Here is a 21922-nt window from a genome sequence, read left to right as displayed (position 1 = left end):
ATTGACCATGTATCAGTGCAATAATTCTACTTTTAACCATTGATGTGTTCTACTGATTTGTGCTGGGAACTGGGAAGCGAAATCTGAAAGCCATTCTCATCTTCAGGGAGTTTAAAATCACAGCTCACTTCATCAGGAGAGCAAGGCAGACTACTGGAACATTTTCCAGCTCTCTCTTCCAATTGAGCCACACTGAAACCAGGAATGCAGAAGTGATGAGAACAAAAGTACAAATACAAGACACCTATTTCTGCTTTAAAATGGAAGACACAGCTGCTATTAACCGGACATGGGGTTTCAGCTTCTGCTTTCAGAACTCTTTGTGCTTCTGTTATATTGAAAAGAGACAACAGTTTCTTTCAGCATAGTCTTAAAAAAGGGTAACCCTGTCATGGGCCTATCCTTAGATGCACATTCTGATTTGTAAGGAGATCAGGCATGCATGGGAGACAAATATAATCAGAAGTTGCTTTATTATTGTCTTCACCATCTACAGCATCTAGGGGCATCACTCTGCAGCATACCAATCAATGTGCTTTCCTTTCCCAGCTCTTTGATTTCTTTGGGTTTGTTTTCTTTACCAAATCACAAAATTCTATTCATAGAGTAGAACTGCTTTCCTGACTGCTCTATAGGGTCTTGTACCCTGCAAACATTAGGTTTGATTGTGGAGCCAAGAGACTGCCCAGTGTACATGACAGTGGAGAGCGGCACCTGCTGACCCAAACATTCATATTTATACTGAAAAGAATCAAAGGAAATATCTTATGATGTTATAGATCTAAAAAGACATTATTTTCTCAGTGTATGTCATTCTGACAAAAATGTATGAATTTAAAGAGGTAAAAAATTGAAAACTAGTTTATTTTAATCTAATTGTTCAGAATTAAAGCAGAAAAAATGTTATATTGTAAAATGTCTTTATCTTATAGTAGAAAGATAATTGTGGTGCTTTTATGAGTAGATAGGAATGATACAACGACTCATCAATCCCAGTTTTCTACATACATAGACATTCTCTATTTTTGACATCAATACAACTTTCAAACATTTACTTGAAAGAATTAGTCCTGGCTTGGGGTTTTTGTGCCATTAGTACTTTTGTAGTCCACAACTTTTAAAATTGAAATTAAATCTGGTTTTGATTATTGAGACAAAAGCAACACTCTCTTTATAAATATGTATAGGCACCCAAAGTTAATCAGTTCACTGCTCTGGAATTAGCTGACTTGTTTGCCTTGGTGTGTCGCCAATTAGCAGGAACTCAGGGATACTGGCAGTTGACAGCTGGAAAGAGATCCCAAGTTCTGCAGCATACGGTTTGCTATGTTGTACAAAACCCTGAGCTCATGGTATTAATGCTTTAATTTGCTTATTAGAACCTTCGTCAGCAATCTGTCTGCTACTTTCTAATGAGCAAAATCTACCTCTAGAACCCTGCAAGGAGCTGATTTTCTCAACATAAGGCTCTTCTGATGTTTGAAAAAGCAGCTTTTTGCTTGGTATTACTAAAGGGAGCTGGTGAATAGAAAAACAAAACAAGAAAAATCACAACGGATAAACAGAATGGGGGTAGCAGAGTAAAGGTAGTTCTTTGTCCAGGAAATTTCATAATTCAGAATTATTCCCAAATAGAACACTGTTAGAAGAAAATTAGATGTTTTTTCATTGGACTCTAAAATCAAAATACACACTTTAATAACTAAATGTTTATTATTATTTAATAGGGTCAAACTATTTGCTAATAGTTGGATTCAAATAGTTTTTCAATAAATGATCATGAATGATTGACTTTTTTCTAGCATAGAATACATATGCACAAATATAATCTACTGATATAACAGGTACAATATAGAAAAACAGTTTACTTCCCTTAAGATTTAGTATAAGTCATAGTTGTTTCTTAAGTTTGTTTATTCTTGAAAAGCTAGATAAACAAAACACAATCACCCAACACAATAGGATCAGAAAGTTCAGTCCCACAGTAGCGAGCAGCACTAAAGTTATTTATTTTACATCTTTAACGTCATTCTTCTCTAGAAAATAATATATTCTAGAGATTATATCCAATATATCCTTATATAGGAGAGAGAGAGAGAGAATGCAATTCTCCTTACATTTCACATATGATCTGTAAGAGCAGTTTTGATGTTGCATACCCCAGAAGTCTCTGCCACAACTTGGGAATGAGCAGCCAGTCAGAATCTATGGCACAGGATGTGGCTGGAGTCATAAGAGCTCTGTGAGAATTACACACAAACAAGTCAAGATTAGTATTGATCTATTTTTGTATTATTTACAGTTACCCTTGAGTCCATATGCATGGTTTTGATGCAGCTTAGCTGCATTAGGATTCAAGCTAAATATGACATTAGAAGCCCCCCCCCCCAGGGAGAAAAGCTTTCTGAGTACAGTATAATGGAAAACACATATCTGCAGAGTGCTAAAGATGACTACAAAACCTGCTGTGCTGGCTGCTATAGAGATTAACACATGACTGTGCAAAGTAATACATATTTGTTGATAAGGTAGAAGTAATATATGTAGCTAAGGGACTAAAATGAAAATTGCCACATTTCCTCCTTTCTTTGGAGAAGTTTCATCAGTGAATGAAAACATCAGGAGAATGATAATAGAAATGAAGAAAACTTCTTTCCACAGAGAAATTTAAAAACAAAATTTTGACAGGAGTGAAATGACCTTGCCTGTTTAATAAGCTTAAATAGGTTCCTGCTGGCAGTGCTCCTATCTGTTGAAGGACAGATAACAATCCTGCTGTTTATGTCAGTGTTTGCAATCACTGTCACAGAGCTTGTCCTGTATTGTCTATGGGAGCAGCAGCAGGGAAAAGTGTAGAGTAGAAATCAGTGTTATTTATGAAGATATTACACTGTGAGAGCATTTGAAATGTACATATCCCTCATCAGATTTATGACAGACTGAGCAGATCTACAAGTGGAACTGCTGAGTCAGCATTATCCCTGATAAAGCCACACAAAGACAGTTTTGCAGTGTTAGGAAAAATGTATCTGTCTTGTCCACATGCACAGGCACCAGACAGTGGTCCACAGAGTAAGTAGGATTGTGTGTAGCACCAGTTGAAGGTGTTAATATTGGTGTCAGCCAGTTTTGCTGGGGCAACATGAGATGTGGGGCTGGTACAGCAGTGAACCACTTTTTTCCAGATTTGGTCTGTTTTCCTGTATGTCAGCTGAAAAGATAGCAGTCAGCAGAACTGCTATAATAATGGTCTCCCTTACCTGGGATAATTTTCATTCTCAAGGCTTTAGAAGGCAATATCTGTTGCACTATCTCTAAGAGCAGCTCCAATTTCCTGGTGAATTTAATACCTTGAGTAATACATACAGGAAAATGGTAAGTTCCCTACTGCATAAGAGCACAGGACTTGCTAGCATACAATTCATTAATATTTTTTAATTATTGATCAGAAACCATAGCAATAGGACATGGAATAAAGAATTCACACCAAAAGAGGGAAAATTTAGGTAGGTATGCAGAATTGTGAGGTTGGTGAGGCACTGGAACAGGCTGTCCAGAGAAGTTGTGGATGCGTTGGATGGGCATTTAGCAACATAGTCAAGTAGGATGTGTCTCTGCCAATGGCAGAAGGCTTGGAACTAGATGATTTTTAAGGTTCCTCCCAACCTTAACCATTCTATGATTTTTCAATAATGATTGTTGCTGAACAAATACACATAGTAGAAAAGAGTGAAATTTACAGCTGTCATGGTTTAGGAACAGTATTCTCCAATTTAGTGCTTCTGCTAAAACCACACTTCTGCTTGCTCCTCCCTGCCCCCACAGCTGGAGGCACAAGGAGTAAACATCACAGGTTGAGATGTCCTAGAGAGCTACCAGTAGGAGTTTACAGGAGTCAAAATCATCACCACTGGTGAAAAAATAACCTCTCCATTGTTGCTTGGCCTTTTCTAATGTTGTTTTTTAAAGATTTCCTGCAAGACTTCACATGGTATCAAAGCCCAAAGGAAATAGTCCTTGTCTTTTAGGGCTCATTGGGTGTTTTTTTTTCCAGAGCCAAAATAAATTATTAATAAAACTCCTTGTCAAATTAGGTTATTATGTGTCAATTTCTGAGAAGTGTTATGTTACTGAGGTACACTGGGGGAGGAAAGAATTCCATTAAACAAAAGGGCTCAAGAAAAATAGTGTTCTATTCTAAATAAGCTTGTATTGTACCAAAATAAAAAAGTTTTTGTCCATATTAAAAAATGTCTAACTCCTCATAAGGTTTTGTCACATTTTGTGAGATTTCAGAGTTCTCTGATCTGCAAATCTTCAGTACTTCACTTTCAAAGAAGTTCAAAGTCATTTCATCCAGGACTTGGGTAACAAGAGTTCTGGGGAAAGAGTGTTCCTGGTGTCTATATTCCTGGAGGGAGGTAGAGGAAGGAAAGGAGAACCACGATAGGAAAGATGGTTGAAAAATAAGAGTCTACCCTTCTGTTTGGATGAATTCTGATCCCAGGTGCTTAAGACCATTCTGAAGGACAGTGAAGGAGAAAAAAATCTGTAGAATTTGTATTTGATGGTGATCCTCTTGACTTGAGATTATGCATTCACTTCCAACAATTTGGAGGACATAAAGCAGAACAGCACCTTTGTGCCTAAAATTAGGTTCTGCTGAGAAAGCCTGAGAGCATGGCCAGGGTTATGCTTCTCCTTCAGCTCAAATGTTTCTACACTGTGTTGCCCAACACATACAGCTCCAAAATTCTCTTCAGCCAGAAAATAAAGCAAAGGAGATTTCTGCCTGTGCTGTCTACTTAGACCAGTCCCTTTCTGCAGACTTCCTGCAGGTTTTCCTTCCTGGAAGTCGCATCAGGGTCTTGCTAGTTGCACTTGAAGAGATATGACAACAGATTCAGTTAAAAATCCTTAGAAAGTCACAAGATGATGACAAAGGACTAATAAAATCCAACAATTATCCAACCATTATGTTTGTGTAAGCCAGGAGAGTTGAGTGCTTTCTGCTGGCCTGACTGTTCTGCAAGGCAGTAAAATTGGTCAGATTTCACAGAATGGCCCTCGCCTACCTCCCAGAGCACATGTTCACCATCAGCATTCATTTCTGTGTTCATTCCTTGAATGTGATGTGAAACCTCAGCTGAAGTTCAGCCTTTCCTCATCAAGCAGAGCAGTCACATTGCTGAGAAATCAGAAGAGTCTAGCTGGTCATGGTGGGAAAATGCATCTCACAGATATAGGAGACTCATTCTTTAGATAGGAGAACCCAGAAAACTGCTTGTAAGAGCTGATAAAATAGAGACTTAATCTGAGTTCAAAATTATGCTATGGTGACATAAAATTTGTGGCAGAAATTATTGTAAAATCAGTTTTAACACCCCAGCTTTGCAGATATCAGTTTCATTTTCTGTTTGGATTTCTGATCTCAATGCATTTTCCTAGACTCTTTTTTGTTTGATCACACCTTTTTCCCCCCTCTTCCTCAGTGCTCACTCCCTTGTGGGTTCATTGCAGTTTATTTGTCATATGACTGGGCTTTGCATACATCTGTGCCCAGTGCAGCAGCTTCTTGGTATGGTTGTTGGCCAAAGACTGTATTCACACAGTTAAATCTTTGCCTCTGAACAGTTTTTCATCAATGGGGAATTCTAAAGGTCTAAACTATCTTTTTCCCTGTTTAATACTTGGAGCTTTGTATAAGAATTATTTCACATATTCTTAAAATGGATGTCACAGATTTCAGTGTTATTGGGAGAATTCACAGCTACTAGTCAACAATTAAAGAGTATTTTTTGTACTGAAACTAATTGATAATTATACACATGTACAGAAACAGTATAAATTTTTAGTAAGTGGCTTTTTTTTCTAGAAATAGGTCAGAGATGCAAAACAGCCAAAAAGTATACTTGTATCCCTTCAGAGCTGGTTTTCTATACTGTATTTATTGTTTTCTAAATACGCGGTAACACTTGCTAAGTATTGCATAAGAAGACATGAGGGATGCTAAAGATGTGTCAAAACCATCTTTCACTGAGGTATTTTTTAAATTAATCTTTAAGCTCTAAACTTAAAGCTTGGTAAGGCAGCTCAGTTCAAGGAGGTGTCTTTTTTAGGAAGTGGACTCCCTTGTGTTAGATGATTAACTGTCATCATAGATTTTGAGGTTTTACACTTATCATGTTCCAAGCTCCATAGAAATTCTTTGAAGAATTAATCTTAATATATTTTCAGATTGCATTGAAAACCTGTAATGTTGTCTTCTGACTTTAAAAGCCATTGGGTTATGTATTCTTCCCTATGAATTTTTGATAAAGTGGTCCAGAACAAGGAAAAGAAGTAGTTATATGTCAAGTAATCTCATAAAATTTGTATTGGCTGTTTAAATGCTTCTTTTGAAAAGCTAACCAAGATCATGCAAAAACTGCCAGCATATCCATGAATAAGAAATAATTTTGTTTTATATAGTATTTACTGCTGCAAAGCTTCTACACTTTTTTATGAGACAATAGATCCTGGTTTATTTAAAGAAGAAAAATTCAAAAATGGAAAAAATTTCATTGTTTAGTTTCATCATTCAGTTCTGTCCCTAATGCAATTATCATATTAGAAAAACTAAACATGCAAAGCTGAATGTTTCTAGCAGCTGGTCTTGTAACTGAGGTTTCCCTTGGGACAGTGGGGAAGAAATCCTTGGTGTCCTGCACACAGCTATAGATGCACCTGCTAAATCAGCTGTGCTCCCCTGCTCCAACAATTGTATGTCTGTGCCACCACAGAGTTCTGGTCCGTGCCACCCAGCCTCTTTGGAACCTCACCTCTGTGACAGCAGATGATCTCCAACTGGGTAATAATTCGCATTGACTCCATGATTCACAGAAGGCTGATCAATCTCTATTATACTATATCATTACTAAGAAACCCATTGCTCTTAAAGCAAGTTACGATACAACTGGACCTAACTGGTCCACCAATCCATACACCATCACCACTGGCTAATTAAGAAACCACTCTTTGGTAAACAAATCTCCATAACACATTCCACATGTGCACAACAACAGGTGCAGCAAGTGAAGATAAGAATTGTTTCTCATTCTTTTCTCTGATCTCATAGCCTTTCCCAGGATGATGCCTGGGAAAGTTGTGTGCCACTCTCTGTAGCCAGAGAGCTGCTGCTACACACCTCTTTTTTAAAATAAGTATAAATTTGTTTTGTGTTTGGTGCAGCCTGAGTGCTGGGCAAAGCAGAAGATTGCACATGGGTATACAGAGCATACCATTTGTCTGATTTATCTACACCAGTCGCATTTCCCTTCACCATGGGAAGCTTGATGTGCTGTATCCCTGCAGCCTACCTATCCCACACAAAAGTGTCTGTCTTCTTCCTGATGGCAAAAACTGAAATAACTAGAATACCACTTCCCTACTATTTATGCCCCTTCTGGAGATACAAAGGCATGTTCTGAGAAAATAACAAATAGGTAGATAAAATGCAAGTTATACTATGAAACCACCACAAAAAAAAAAAACCAAAACAAAAAAAAAAAAAACCAAACAAAAAAAAAAAACTATTCGGTAGATACTAACCTTTCAATCAATCAAAATGCTGGGGTGGTTTTAGTCTTGATATTTTTTCAAATATTCATAGCTACCTTAAAGAAAAAGAGAACAATTATATTTCTTTTGAGGGCATGCAAAATATGGTACTAGAATGTGAAAATTAGTTTTCTGTGTTGTGTAATATTATTTTGATGGAGGGGAAAAAAGATAAAAGAAGTTAAATGGTTTGGGGTTTAGTTTTGGGATTTTTTTAAATCTATGATTCACTAAAGATTTGTGTCACTAAAGAAATACAAAGCCTTGTATTACTTGTTACAGCAGTTTTTTATGATGATTCATAGCTGTGACAATTCAGCCTATTGATATCAAAACCACTTTGTGCAATTGCTCTCTGCTCTTTTGTTCCACTGACAATATGCAAAACCCTTCTTATATCACTTGGGACATTCCATTATTTGAAATTTCTAACTTGAGTCAACCGTTTAATCGATATATTTCATAAACCAACAAAGTTTAAAGATTGTTTTCTGCTGTTCCAGGCATCAGTAGCGTAAGGAATGACAGTGGTTTTGTAGGTTTAAGTTTAAAACAGTGATTTTTACCAGCTGTTGGGGAAAACTGCAATTATATTTCCTTTGTGTTTACATTCTGGATATGTTACAAAATTACTGTAATTATGTAGACTAGAACGTGATGATTATATGGTTGGTTTTTTGCATTTCAAAACTATAAAGATATTATAATAACATTACATGTCTAAGTTGCTCTCATAGGAAAGTAAAGGGTAAAAGTTTCCTTCTGGCCTTAAATCAAGCTGTTTGTGGTATATTTCAGGTCAACCTGTGCAGGTTGCAGGTTGTAACCACTGCAGTAAGCCCTCCAGAACAGCTTTGGAATATATAATTCCTGAATAAAAGGTATTCCATTTGCAAACAACCTTTGAAACACTGAAATGAGGGTGAATCTGTTTATCCAGCCTGGCAACCAACATCTCATTCAAGTCTCGTTCCCAGCTAGAATTTGTTTACTGAAAAATTCAAACAAGGACCCTCTTTGTAATATTCATCAAGAAAAAAAGCATGTGAGCAAAATGGGTATGTTTTTAACTGTTACCTGGATAGGTAAATTATTTTTCTTGCATAAATTACTTTTGTACATTACTTTCTTGGATAACAAGAGTTTTGTATCTGTGACACTGGTGAAAGAATATTTTTAATGAAGGAACTTGATGACCCGACCATGATGTGGGTTCCAGTTCTATCGAGGTGCAAGAATAAAATGGTTTCTTTTAATAGTCATAGCCCTGATTCTCATCTTTGGTATATTCTCAGCTTCCAAACCAAACAAAGCGAGTACTTCTGACAAGTGGCAGGAAAGTACACTGGGTGCCTGGGGCTTTGCTCTCTTCTGTGGGGAGAATAAGTGTCCTACTTAAAATTGCTGCAACCTAAGGAGCCTCACTGTGCATAACTTTTGAGTTCTAGATGGGGGATAGTATCAAATAAGTCATCCAATCAATGCTTTTGGAGAGAGAAGGAGGTAGGAAATGGAATCCAAAAGGAAATTACAGAAATGTGTATCTTTAAAAGGGTTTGGAGTTTTTTTTAATGGAACTCTTGTTTGAAACCTTTTTTCTTCTCTCTTATCAGCTTAGCTTTCCCTGTAAACATAGAGTCCAAAACTTAACTGGGAAAAATACAATAAAGCTTCTTTACTAATGTCAAGATAATCTTTTAAACATAAAACCCAGAGGATAACAGCATGAATGCTACCACTAAAACTGGGTCACTCATCACTCTTCTTAAGAAAAGTTATACTTCCATTCTTCACTTTATCAGAAAAAACATAGTACTCTGATAGGACTGAAAAATACTTCTAAAACAGCAGGATATATTTTGATTTATTTTTATTATTCCAGTTTATCTTGTTTCTCAAAAGTTTTATTCTTTAAAAATTTTGAGGGATTACCCAACTAAACTCTTTTCTACTATTCTTTCTTCCTAAATGTTATACCTTTACTTGTATCTGGAGTCCTAAAACTACCTAACTTGTTTCCCAATTACTGCCATGGGTTTCCTAGACAACTGAAAACCTTTTCAGAACACCTTCTATGTTGCCCTTTCTTCATCTCTATGACAGTGATTATCTCAATCTATGCTAAGATTGAGACACAGTGGTTAATTTTTTGTGCCCTCCTTGCACTTACAGTATGTTTGGTTCTGGGTGAGGATGCTGAATGTATTTAATGCTAATTCAGCACTTCTTCTCCCCTGGAGAAAAGCTAAATAAAGTTTGGGGAGGGAAAAAGGCATTTCTTAGGTGAATGAATGCAGCTTTTTTTTTTTGGTCCGACCTTCATTAGTGGAAATCATTTTATCATCACTGACTTCCATGGAGGTATAGCAAATTACATCAGCTCACAGCCTATATGCAGTGATGATATTTGCATTTGTTGAATCTTTGAACAAGACCTATAAAGCTTTCATATGTAACAGATTTGTTGCACTGGGAGTTGTTAAGACTTTCTCTTTGGAGTGTTTGGAATTTGTTGGTTTTCAGTCTTTTGACAGTGCTATGAGGTATCATATTTCTTGTTTTGCTGGGATTTCCTAATTAGCAATGCTGAGCAGAAATTGTTTGAAATGCAGTGTGAATTGCTGCATCTCTGTCCATATTGCACATATTAAAATTAATCTGTTTCATCAGAAATGTGTCTGTAGAGATTAAATGACCACAGCTGCTACACCTGGATTCTTGAACCTGAAAGTTTGTCTATGCAAGTTCTCATTTGAGAGATATAGTTCATTTGCATATATATATTTGCAAATTACTCTTTTGTACTTTCAAAAGGATTACTCTTTTGACTTTCAGCAAAGCTAGTTTGAAAAGTTCAAAAATTTTTCCCCAAAATAATGATACAATTTTGCAGATTTTTTTAAATTTTATTTTTATTTTATTTCATTTTTTTTCCTGGCTCTGTATAATTTTAAGCTTATTTGATGACAAATAATCATTGTCCATATGAGTCACCACAGGACCTACAACTGATGGGCAAGTTCAGCTTCAGAAAAAGAGAAGTGGAGGTTATATGCATGCTGTGACTGCAATAAGCCCAAGGGCAAAGCCTTCTGTCCTGGAGAAATGAGGGTTAGGTCCTTTGAACCATCTGTCTCATGGGTCTCCAGAGAAGAGTATGAAGAAAGCAGTAAGCATTTACTGGACATAGATCTTCTGAGATATTGATTTAAGAATTATTCTTTCTTTGTAGTCCTGGAAGTAGTCCTAAAAGGAATAAACTTGGTAGATTAAACCCCTTCCTCAGACATGCATCAGTCCCTACCTGTACTGAAATGGTACCTGTTCAGGGCAGGGGGTAGAGAGCATGGCTGAAAATATGTCTGTATGTTTAATTCAACTCTGCCTGGTGCTTTTTTCATTGCCTTGCTGTTGATCCCTTAAGAAAACCAGAGGTAGAAGTGGAGGATTTATGAACATCAGAAGTCATTTCAGCCTGAGTGCAAGGAGACATAAGGTGCTGAGCTGACATCAGCATTTTCATAGACTCACAAAACTATTTCCATTTTCTGGCATCCAACTGCCTCTGACATCCATTTCAGCCTTTGCTGCTGTATGCAGGGAGCACCTTAGGTTCCAGAGAATGGCCACTGATGATCTTTCTGAGTCACATGCTGCGCCAGATCCACCCAATCTGCCACCTAACCATAGCTGTTATGCAAAATTAAGAGGGGATTGCAAGCCAGAAAGAGAGCTCCCTCTCCATAAACACCATTGAAAAGGTGGTGTTTTGCTGATTTTGTTTTGTGATTTTTTTCAGTGTTGCTAGTGCTCTTTAAGCACAATATTTTGTTGCAGTTTTGTAAAGTCCAGAGTCAAGGGAGCACATAAGAACCTCCTTTTCCATCGAGGAATGAATTAAAATAAACCTCAAGTTATAGGAAATGTAAAACCTAGAATGTATGCCCTAATTGCGCAGGGAAGATCACCATAAAATAGAAAATAATGGCTCTGTCATCAGAGGAGGGGAGAAATACACTATTTATATTTTAATTCTAAAAAGGTTTTTCAGCTGCCAAAGTTTTTTGTGCTACAGCACTGCTGGAACTCCTGAGAAAATTTTTATCTGCATGTTTTTGAAGCTCATGGGTTGAGTAGTACACACATGGAGCTAAATCAATACTCTTCATGTCCAGCTTATTATGTCAGGATGAAGAGTTAACAGAGCCTCTGCTTAACTTTTTGAACTTCATTTGCAAGCTCTCTATGCAAAGTATTCATTTTAATGTTAGTGGAAGTCCCAGCTGAGAAAGGCCTAGGAGGTTGCTTTTAAGTCTTCTTGGCTGCATCATGTAACTCATAGGTTCACAGATTAATTAGGAGACGCTAGGGCTGCAAACTAGTGCTGAAAGAGAAGATGTATTGGCCAAGATTTGTGGCTAAACAAATTTTCTGTCCATCCACAGAAGCTCTGTCACTCTTCTCCACAGCCTGTTGGAACATTATCACAAGTAGCATTCTTTCAATATGTTTACATATTGAGCAGTTTCTACTAATTTCAAGGTCTTGTGTTACTCTTACCACTCTGGTGTCCGAGCACCCTAAGGATGTACACTTAATTTCCAAAACTGATATGCAGAACATGTAAAATGGTTATTCACTATAGCTAATTGGCTTCTAAAAAGCCAATTCATTTTTCAGATAGCACTAATCTTGATATGTTAAATAGAAATAGTGGAAGATATTCACCAATGTGAAAAGAAAGTTTTTGAAGCATTCATCTTCCTTTCTCAATGAAGCAGTTTCCGTCACTTGCTTGCCTATCCTTGACAATCTTCATTTATCAAATGCCTCTTTTTAGTTGTTTTCCCCAGCTATCCTATTTGCTTAGCTGATGAAACCACAAGCCAAAGACAGCAATTCTTGGTGATCTGTTCTAGAGGATCTGCCGGTGTTTTGCTAAAGCTGGCAAACACTTGGGAGTAGAAATAAATAGTATGAGCTTACGCTATTTTAATTTCAATTGCTTTCTCAATTTTTAATGAAAGCTGTCTCCCTTTTTGTGAGGAAATATCTTTTTTCAGGCCTGATTATTTCTTTAGCAGTATTGGATAAAGAATATTGTGACTATATGTGAAACTGAACATCAGAGATATTTTGCTGGATTGATACTCTTCTCATTCTTCCAGGTAATCACAAAAAGCAGCAGTTCACCTTAGAGCAGGCTGTAAATATATTTTTTCCTTTTTTTTCCTATGAGAAAAGATGTCGTATTGAAACAGTCTGAGAAATACTTTTTTTTTTTTTGTAGTCTTAAGTAAAGTAAATATGAACATGGGGAGGAACTATCTTATCCCAGTAGACATGATGCTGATCTCTTTTGTGCCAAAGTAAATCAAGAATAATTTTACCAATGTCAGTACAGCCACATCACTGCAATTCTAGTGGGAATATGGAATATGGCACAGTATCTCTGTAAAGAATAATGGAAGATTGCAAGGGGAATTGTTGTGCCTGTGTATCTCTGCAGGAATTCCATGGAATTTGGTATTTTAGAAGGTGGAATAAAAGAAACTTCAAGTTTAAATAATCGGGGCTGAGTTAATTAATCTGATATGTGACAGGAGAACACTGTGAAACTTTAACCATATCATCTGAGAATGGACTGAATATCTCTGCTCTGCAAAGAAAAAACATATTTCAAATCTGCTGTTAATATGATAATGGTTGACAGGATTTGGGCAGGATGGGGACTGACATGAAAGCAAATTGGAAATAAAGGCTGCTGCTCTATCTCAAATGTGGCTGTTACATGGTGCCGAGCAACTCTCTGTGTGTTTATGATGGAAATCAGGAAACAGCAAGATAATTTTGTTAGCACAGGCAAGGTTTTGGATTCTTCATGGCTGACAGTACCTTCACTTAAAGTACAGAACCAATTTCTGAAAAAGAGGCCATTTACTCTGCTTAAACAACTGACTGGGTGGCGATAGGCTGCTTTTTTAGTCTGTACAGACTGATACACAATGAATCCATACCCAGAGTGCTGTCTCGTGCACCTGGCAGCTGTCCCTCTGCATGCCTGTGGAAAACTCCCATTCCCCCACCAGCTGCAGGTGTCACATGAGGCTGCTGCTGCTGCTGCTGCTGCAGCCAGGAGAGAGAAGGGGTCCGGAAGCAAGATACTGAGATCAAAGTATGAGGATGCTGCCTTTGAGAAGGGCGTTGAATCAGATACCAGGAGGTTCAATGCAGCCTTACATTGTTACATTGCCTGCCTGGAAACATACTAAAACCCTTCACAATGAGAAGACGTGAAGCTCCTATAAACACAGATTAAATAAATAAGCTGTCCAGTCAGAGAAATTAGAATTGAAAAGTATTAATTCATCTAATTTATATGCTTATCAGTTTTTGGAGTGAAAGTGATCAAGGGTAGACATTGAACTGATTTTACAATTGGCCAATACTTCATTTCCAAAAGAGCTTACTTTAATGGGCAAACGTACTGAAAAGCTAAGTCATAGTGATATTTTCATTCAGATTATATTTACTGCTCTCTACAATCTGTGCATCTTTGTAAGTCAGCTCAGGTCTGTGAAGTTACATTTGCGTGGAACTGTACTTCCTCTGGAAAGCTGATGAGGCTGAGACTCTTTGGGTCTCGTGCATAAAATCTGATTTGGGATTCAGAGTACTGCTGTGTAGATTCCACTCAGAAAGATAAGCTCTTTCTTCTGAGCAATGCCTAGCATTTTTGTGGGAAGCAGCATTTGATCTGTCAGGGGAACCAGGACTTCTGCTCAGCAGAGTCACCTGGGGGTAAGAGGCCTCAGGGTGCCTCAGGTCCAACCTCTCACTGCAAACAGGCCAGTCACACAGCAAGTACCTCAATGTCATCCCTGTGCTTCTCATCCTCCCACTGTGGACCCTTGAGGAGAGACTTTTTGGAAGTGTTTCCATCTACTCCACACCCTCCTCTCAGGTGGCTGCAGACCAGGTCTCTTCCTTTCTTAGGCTGAGCAAACCCAGTTCCCTCACGTCCCTCCCTCGTATCTCATAGGCTGCAGTAATAGCTATTCCTGTGGATTTTCTTGCCTCTGTTTAAAAATATGGATAACTGGAATATTTGGAAGCTGCAGTTGAGAGGGCAGGAAACAAGACCAAAAGTATAGCTATCCTCCCACTGCCTAACACTAAAATAAGGAAAAGCTTGCCTTTGAACTCATGGAATAGGAAAGACAGTACCCATGATATAGGAGAGAAGAATCCTTTATTATGCTTTTTCAGCTTTTCACTTACAGATTGTATCAGGCATTGCATGGTAACATGTAGTAAACAGCTGTGAAGAGATGAAGCAGCTGATATTAATACATACACAGATGTGGAAGGTAAAAAAATTCATAGCAATTTTCATAATATATACTGATTTGACACACTTCCTTTTGCCCAAAATTAATTTGTGTTATGAATACATGTATTTAAATATGTTTGAACATAAAAACACATATATTATGAGAAAAAAATTCATAAAAAATGTCTTCTTTTTAGATATGGGTACCTTAACTGCATTCATAAAATCTTTGGACTGGGTTGTCAGTTTGTAATGTGCTGATGAGCATGTATGAGTCCCACTGGCCCTTGTCATTTTCTCACTGTCACACAAAGCTGTTGAGGGTCACCATGTGTTGTAGCCTTCCCTTCCCAGTGAGCACAGTATACTCCTGCTGCCAGGGCTGTGATATGAGTCCTGTCATAGCCCCATCCTCTCCTTGTACCCTTTTGCACTGTGCCTCCTGTGTGATGAAAGGTATCTCTCTGCACCCAGGCAGGGATGCTGGGCCACTGGCTGTCCCTTTTCCTGACTCTCAGATAAAACTGGTTTTCTGCCAAGAAAATTCACATTGGCCTCGCCTCTGCAAGGAGGTCTCTCCCCAAGTGGAAATTCATTATTTATTTCCTCCAAGAACAAGTGATTTCCTCATAAAGCTGACCTATTTCTGTAGATCATGCGACAGTTTCCGCTGCTGTAGCTGCCTGTACAGTTGTGCTAATGTGCTGGATTTACATCAGTAAAGCAGCCACTCTTGTCACAGGTAGCAATTTGTACTGAATAATCATAGCAGAGCTCATGCACAAGAACCCACGTAAAGTGTGTACTGTACATATTTATTGTACATATGAAATATAGTGGGTTATAGTAAAATACATGCACTATTGTGGTACTTTGAACATTTATACTTTGGTATAAATGAGATTTTGTGTGCTGTGCATACCCCTGTTGTAGGGTACTTTGAGAATATTTGTTCATGATTATTTTATACTTGTTTTTCTTATTAAATATTTTTTGCAGCACAGCCTTGTTATTTAAGACTACTGCCTCAGAGATTTACTGCACATTTCACACCTTTTTTTAATGTAATTTTAGTCTGATAATTTTTTGACTTGTTATAAATTTCTCAGTGTAGACTCACTGCACTATGTTTACACCATAGTAACACATTACTCAGTGTGGAATGCTGATCTCACCTTTTGACTGACAGTTAAATAGAGGAAAAAGAGGAGATTTGTGCTTATTTTGAAATGTGGACACACTAGCACAGTGTTTACCAGCTTTTATTACCTTGATGCAAATTTTCTCAGCCATGTTTCATCACACTGAAATTTGGCTTCAAAAGGAAAAATATATATTTTTAAAAATACAGGTTGCTAGTATTCACCTTTTTGGTAGCAAATCATTGAGCTGCTTGAAATTAATTCTATCATACAATCAAAACCGGAACTAGTTTGGAACTGAAAAGCTGATGACAAACACAGTGGTATGGTGACCATTGTGATTTGCCATGGCTTCACACAGCTTTAAAACATTTTGAATAAGAGCTGAAAAGGTAATATGTCTCATGTCAAAATTTGCAAGAATGGAGGGTTGTTTCCCTGAGGGTAAGTATGCTTCATATTTATGCAGCAGGTGGAAAGAGCAATCTGTAGAAATTCCTCCCAGATTCCATCAAGAGCTCCTGGACTATGTATGGTCATCTCTGAAGGACTGTGCTGGAGGGCTTCCCAAGGCTGTCTGTCAGAAAGAAGAACTATCCCAGAGACTCAAACACTAGAAGCTCTGGCTTCTTAGAAGTTGGGGCAGTCTGATTATCAAGGTTGAACAGATGCCATAGACTCATAAATTTGGGGGTTTTCTGAAAATTATTTTTAGGGAGCAGAGGGAAGTCAGGGGAAGTCTGAAAATGAAAATATGTGTAAGTGACTGATCATTGATTTTATTTTATTTTTCTTTGTCCCCAGTCACATAATTACGGCTCTCTGTATCTATTTTAACGATGTTACGGCAAATTCATTATTTTTGTAGGGGCTAACTCTGATGGTGATTTGAACCTCCCAGAGTAACTTTGACACTTTGAGAGCTAATGTCTTCTGTCTAACTCTGTAGAACTGTTAAGTATGATTTAGCTCTCATAGTTTAATCTAGCTCATTTTATTTTTCACTGAAATGGACATGGTGTGGGCGCATGACCAGATTTTGTGTATGATTTGAAGAAGAGTAACTTTCATGTGTATAAAGAGAAGGTCACTTGCAATGTCCAAGTGTTCAGCTGTTTGTTATTTTCTAGACTAGAAAAAAAAATTAAAAATCAAACCAAAATAAAATAATTGAAAATTTCTTTTTAAATTCTTCCTTTACAGGATCAGGAGACTCTTGTAATCTGTTTTTATAATATTTCTTGCAGGGTGCTTCCTTTTTCAAAAATCCCCTGCAGCTAACAGATTCAGAAAAGGAAACCTGTAAACCAACTCAAGTCCATTATTTAAAATAAACAAACATCATCTTCAGCAAGTCTTAGGTTGGCATGGACAAAGACTCTACTCTTAGGTAGAGTGGATAAACACACATTGAAAATAGTCACTAAACAAGATGCTCTAGTGTTCACATTAGCACAAACAGAAACAGTTAAGTTAGAAATCAAATCAGAAAAAAAAAACAATTATTACCCCATTTAATTTGATTTTTACTTCATATGTATTCATTTAAACTGTTTACAATAAATAAACTGATTATATTTGTGATAATTTATAAATTACATACATTGATGTTCATATATATTCCACATTGAATTGTGGCTTTTATTGGTAGATCTGTCATTCCTGAAATTTATTGCATATAATTAATGATTCTTCATCAAATAATGGAAGATAAATTCCATCTAAGTTTGAAGACAATCTATTCCTTGTAGAATATAAACAGTATCCATTTTATAAATAAATCTACATACTGTCAACACATTATTGACTAATCTCCTCAAGCCTGATGAGAAAACAGGCCTTTCTTCAAATACACAATGCCTGTAAAATGATAGGACTTTTAACATTATTCTCAGGGAGCTTGACTATTGCCCTGGAAAAATTTAAGTCATTTAATTCATACAATATACCTTGGAAAGAGGGAAAATATTTATATGCTTTTCTCCAAAAGTGTTTCCAAATCTCCCTTCTTTTCTCTGAAACCTCAAAGGTGGTGATGATTGCCATGGCACAGCCCTTAGAATGCATCTTATTTTCCTTGTGAACAACTCAGCTGAAAATCCTGTAAGTCAGAGCAGGAAATGTATTCATGATACATTAGGAACCCTCTTAAGGGATTTATCACATTTGCTTCCCTCACTGTCTCTGTCACACATAGGAGTGATAACAAGCACTGTTTGGATCTAATGCTACAATCTATATCTCTAAATATCACTTGCATCAAAGAATAAGACCATTATGATTTTCAAAGTCTCATTCACACAACTGAGAGACAAGTTCATTGTCTTCTTCATGTGACTATTAATATTCCCCCAGTGGGACCTTACGGCTTTATAGAGGCATTTTCTAGGGTTTGTTTGTTTGTTTGCTTTCCAAAGCCAACTTATTAGCTCTCAAAGATACTGTACATGATACTAGCATGATTTCTCAGAGCAGTAGTTGAGATGTTTTATTAGTTATTTCAGCTGAACATTTACTCTCTGAAACTGAGCTATCAAAAGAGGGCATTTGGGACACTATCAATTTGGTCTAATGTATGAGCTCGAATTATTGTATCATTATAATATGCTGCTTGGTGTCTTTTGCCATTGATTTACCTGCATTTTTTAAATTGTTCAATCAGAAGCCATTTATCTGATAAATTATTAATGAATAAATGTTTGTGATGGAAAAACAAAATACTCAGCATTGCAAATCATGTATCCTACCGGCAACAGCAGTCAGAAGTAAACTGCTCTAGAGCCAAGTAAATGGTTTAAGTAATGTAGATGGAAATTATATGTTGAAATAAACACTTCATTGCAAAGAAAGAATGGCTGCTACTCTCCTAGACTTTTACAAGATTCTTGTACATTTATACATTCTTTCAAAGGTGTAAAATTTAGTTTCAAGTGTGCAAAGGCATCTGCACTTTTTACACCCCAACCATACTGCAAAGGTGCTCAGACTGGTCATTCTTTGCAATATTTTTGTAGAAACCTTTTGATTTCTGTGGATCCTCTACTCATAAGTATTTTTTCCCAGCTTACAGAATAATTGCAGAGTTAATGTCTTTTGGCAGGTCACATAGACATTGATGATTTTGAGGGCTTAACTGTATTCCAAATTCCTTGGGACCTGATTTACTTTGAATGAAAGTAGATATGTTCATGCCTGAAGCTAGAAATTGTAGTACGGGGTTTGCAATTAAATGCCATATTCAAGATTTTCTCTGTGACCCATGTCTTCAACATGGAGGCACAGTTAGATTATTTAAAAAAAACCTAAAAAGCCACAGAAATAGAAAAAAGACAAGATCACCTAAACAATTCTCACTAAAGGCTGTTACCATTTTCTCCAGAATGTTTGTCATTGTTCTCAGTATAAAAGTATTTTTTCCAGTGATTTACAAAATGGCTGTAAAATACATTTCCGGCCAATGTCAAGGACGAAATGTAGCAAAGTAGCAGTAGCATGAGCAATATATTACCTCTTTCCAGTAAATATCTAACATTCCTTTTCTTGTAACCCACTTAAAGTAAATGTAGTTAGCCATTTTCTGCCATTAGGTATGACTTTTGTTTGGGACTTAGTATTGTGAAATGCATTTGCTGTAATTTTCCTTCCCCCTTCCCCTTCCTCACTAACCTGTGCTCCAGGCTGCCAATGTTTACAAGATACTGACACGGTACTTCCAGAAACATGAGCTGACATGCACTGTCTCTGGGGCCCTACTGCAAAAAAATTTATTTTCCTTCTTAAACAGGGAAAGTGAGGTTTTGGGTTCTTTCAGTACTTTGGTTTGGCTTGTTGGTTTTTTTTTTGGGTTTTTTTTGTTTTTTTTTTTTTTTTTTTTTTTTTTTTGTTGTTTTTTTTTTTTTTTTTGGGGGGGGTTTTTTAATCTTCAAATATGCGTCAAGTGTCTTCTCTTTCTGTACAGGCTCCGAGAGTTGTACAACATTTCAGCAGAGATGTCTGATCTGTCCATCTGCATACCTGGAAGTGCTTTATTCCCTGCATGGTCTTTTCAGTAACCACTAAAGACTTCTTGGGACTGAACACTGGAACAGATGAGTTAAATACTTCTGGAATGTTCTTCATCAGACATAGATGTACTGGACTTTCTGGATGTGCCTAAGGACACAAAGGTTAGTGTCTTCTTTAAAAGCCTCAGGTTTCAGGACTGTTTCATTTCATCTTTAGCACCAGGAACTATGGTGCTATGGTTAATGGTGATTAACACAACATATATGTAGCTGAGATCATGCTTTTAACTGCCTCGTAATAAATGTGCTTAGTGAGCTCAGGCAACCTAAAGGCTTCTAAATGACTAGCTGGCCACCAAGAGAAAGCTCTACCCATGCTCTGAGCTTGATTGCCATTAACCATTTTTGTGGTAGTTCTTCTAGACTTGCATTAGTGCATTTCAATCACTCTCGCTTGATTTACAACTGATAAAAATTCTATATTTTTTCATGAGATGGTTCTTCTTTACAGTCAGTGGGGACCAGAGTGTTTGTTCAACTGTGTGCTTGTTTGTTCTAGATGGTATGTAGGCTTCAGGAGAATGCCAAAGACATTCATAGCCTGTTGGAAAAAATTAATTTCTTCTTAATGGCAGTTTTTAATATTCTGGAAACTGTGAGATTTTGATATAATGCTTTTTCTACCCTTTGATTTCTCTTAAAATATTATATAATCTGCTGATATTATTCTGACACTACTTTGCTGCCTCAGGAAATCAACCTTGACCAGAACAATTCACTGACATAATTTTTCTATGGTATGATTGAAAACATAGAAGAAATAATTTTGTAAGCAGATACATGCTTAGAAAGGTGGTAGAATGTGTGTGGGCATATGGGCTCATCAAGTCATGTCTCAGACACATAACTGACAAGTAAAGTAGCAAGATCATAAAGATACATCAGGATTTTCAGCACAAATCATAACATTATAAAAAACCACTATGTTTATAATGATGTGGATCATGCTATGAGCAGTAAAGAAGAAAAGTGAACAATCATGTAACCTTGATTTTATTCTATGATTGCCATCTGTTTTTCATTTTTTGCAGAATATTCTTCATGATTAATGCTCTATCTGGGTTTGGGGGAAGAGGGGGAAAAGATATTTTCAGTTTCATTCTGCCAACTTCATCTTATTTCATATGGACATTAAAAAAACCCTAGTTTTACAGATGCTACTTTTTCTTATTAAGCATCTCCTATTAAATCTATTAAAATATATTAAAATAATTTCAGGAAACCTATTGGCTAAAGCAGACAGAGCTCAAATTTGATGTAATTAAACTATATGAATTGAGTTTTTTTTTTTTTCTTTTTTGGAGGGATTCTAGTGCTATCACCTGAATAATAGCTTTCTAATCAATCTTCTGTCTGCTACTCTAGGTAGCTTTTGAGTTTGTATTCTAAACACCAAGTCCCAGTATAAAATAAACAAAAGATAAAAATATCATCTCTCATCAAAAAGAAGTTTGCCCATGGGCATCAAATAGCTACTCCAGATAGGAGGAGAAAAAAAGAAAACAAAAAAACAAACACAGTTTTATTTTATCTAAGTTCTATTGAAGTTATGGAGAATCTTTGTAACAGACTTCAATAGGAACAAGAACATGAATATAAAAATATAGACACCATTTAAAAGCAGAAGGTTAGAGGAATTGCAAGAATGTATAACGATTACTGTGTGGAGGAGAGCTGTGTTTGTTCTGTGAGATGTCCTCAATGTGATACCTAAATATTTTCCAAGAAAGTAAAATTGATATAAGAGGATATGTTGTAGCTTTAATATGTGGACTTTTAATATA

At 36.7% G+C, this 21922-nt stretch overlaps 1 protein-coding gene across 4 annotated transcripts in view; it reads left to right on the top strand.

The window, feature by feature from the left end:
• HS3ST5 (heparan sulfate-glucosamine 3-sulfotransferase 5) overlaps nt 1-21922 on the top strand; it is a 193514-nt gene that overhangs the window by 80202 nt on the left and 91390 nt on the right. For 3 of the 4 annotated variants that reach the window (XM_068184289.1, XM_068184287.1, XM_068184288.1), the window contains exon 2: nt 20033-20240. The gene's annotated coding sequence lies outside the window, so the exon portion shown is untranslated. Of the gene's footprint in view, nt 1-18839; nt 18860-20032; nt 20241-21922 lie in introns of those variants that run through there. The other variant, XM_068184290.1, reaches the window with a different exon arrangement.

This window comes from Anomalospiza imberbis, chromosome 3, assembly GCF_031753505.1.
Source record: "Anomalospiza imberbis isolate Cuckoo-Finch-1a 21T00152 chromosome 3, ASM3175350v1, whole genome shotgun sequence".
In the NCBI taxonomy this organism is placed as follows: Eukaryota; Metazoa; Chordata; class Aves; order Passeriformes; family Viduidae; genus Anomalospiza; species Anomalospiza imberbis.
Note: the sequence above shows the minus strand (reverse complement) of the source record. Positions and strands in the feature narration are given on the sequence as shown.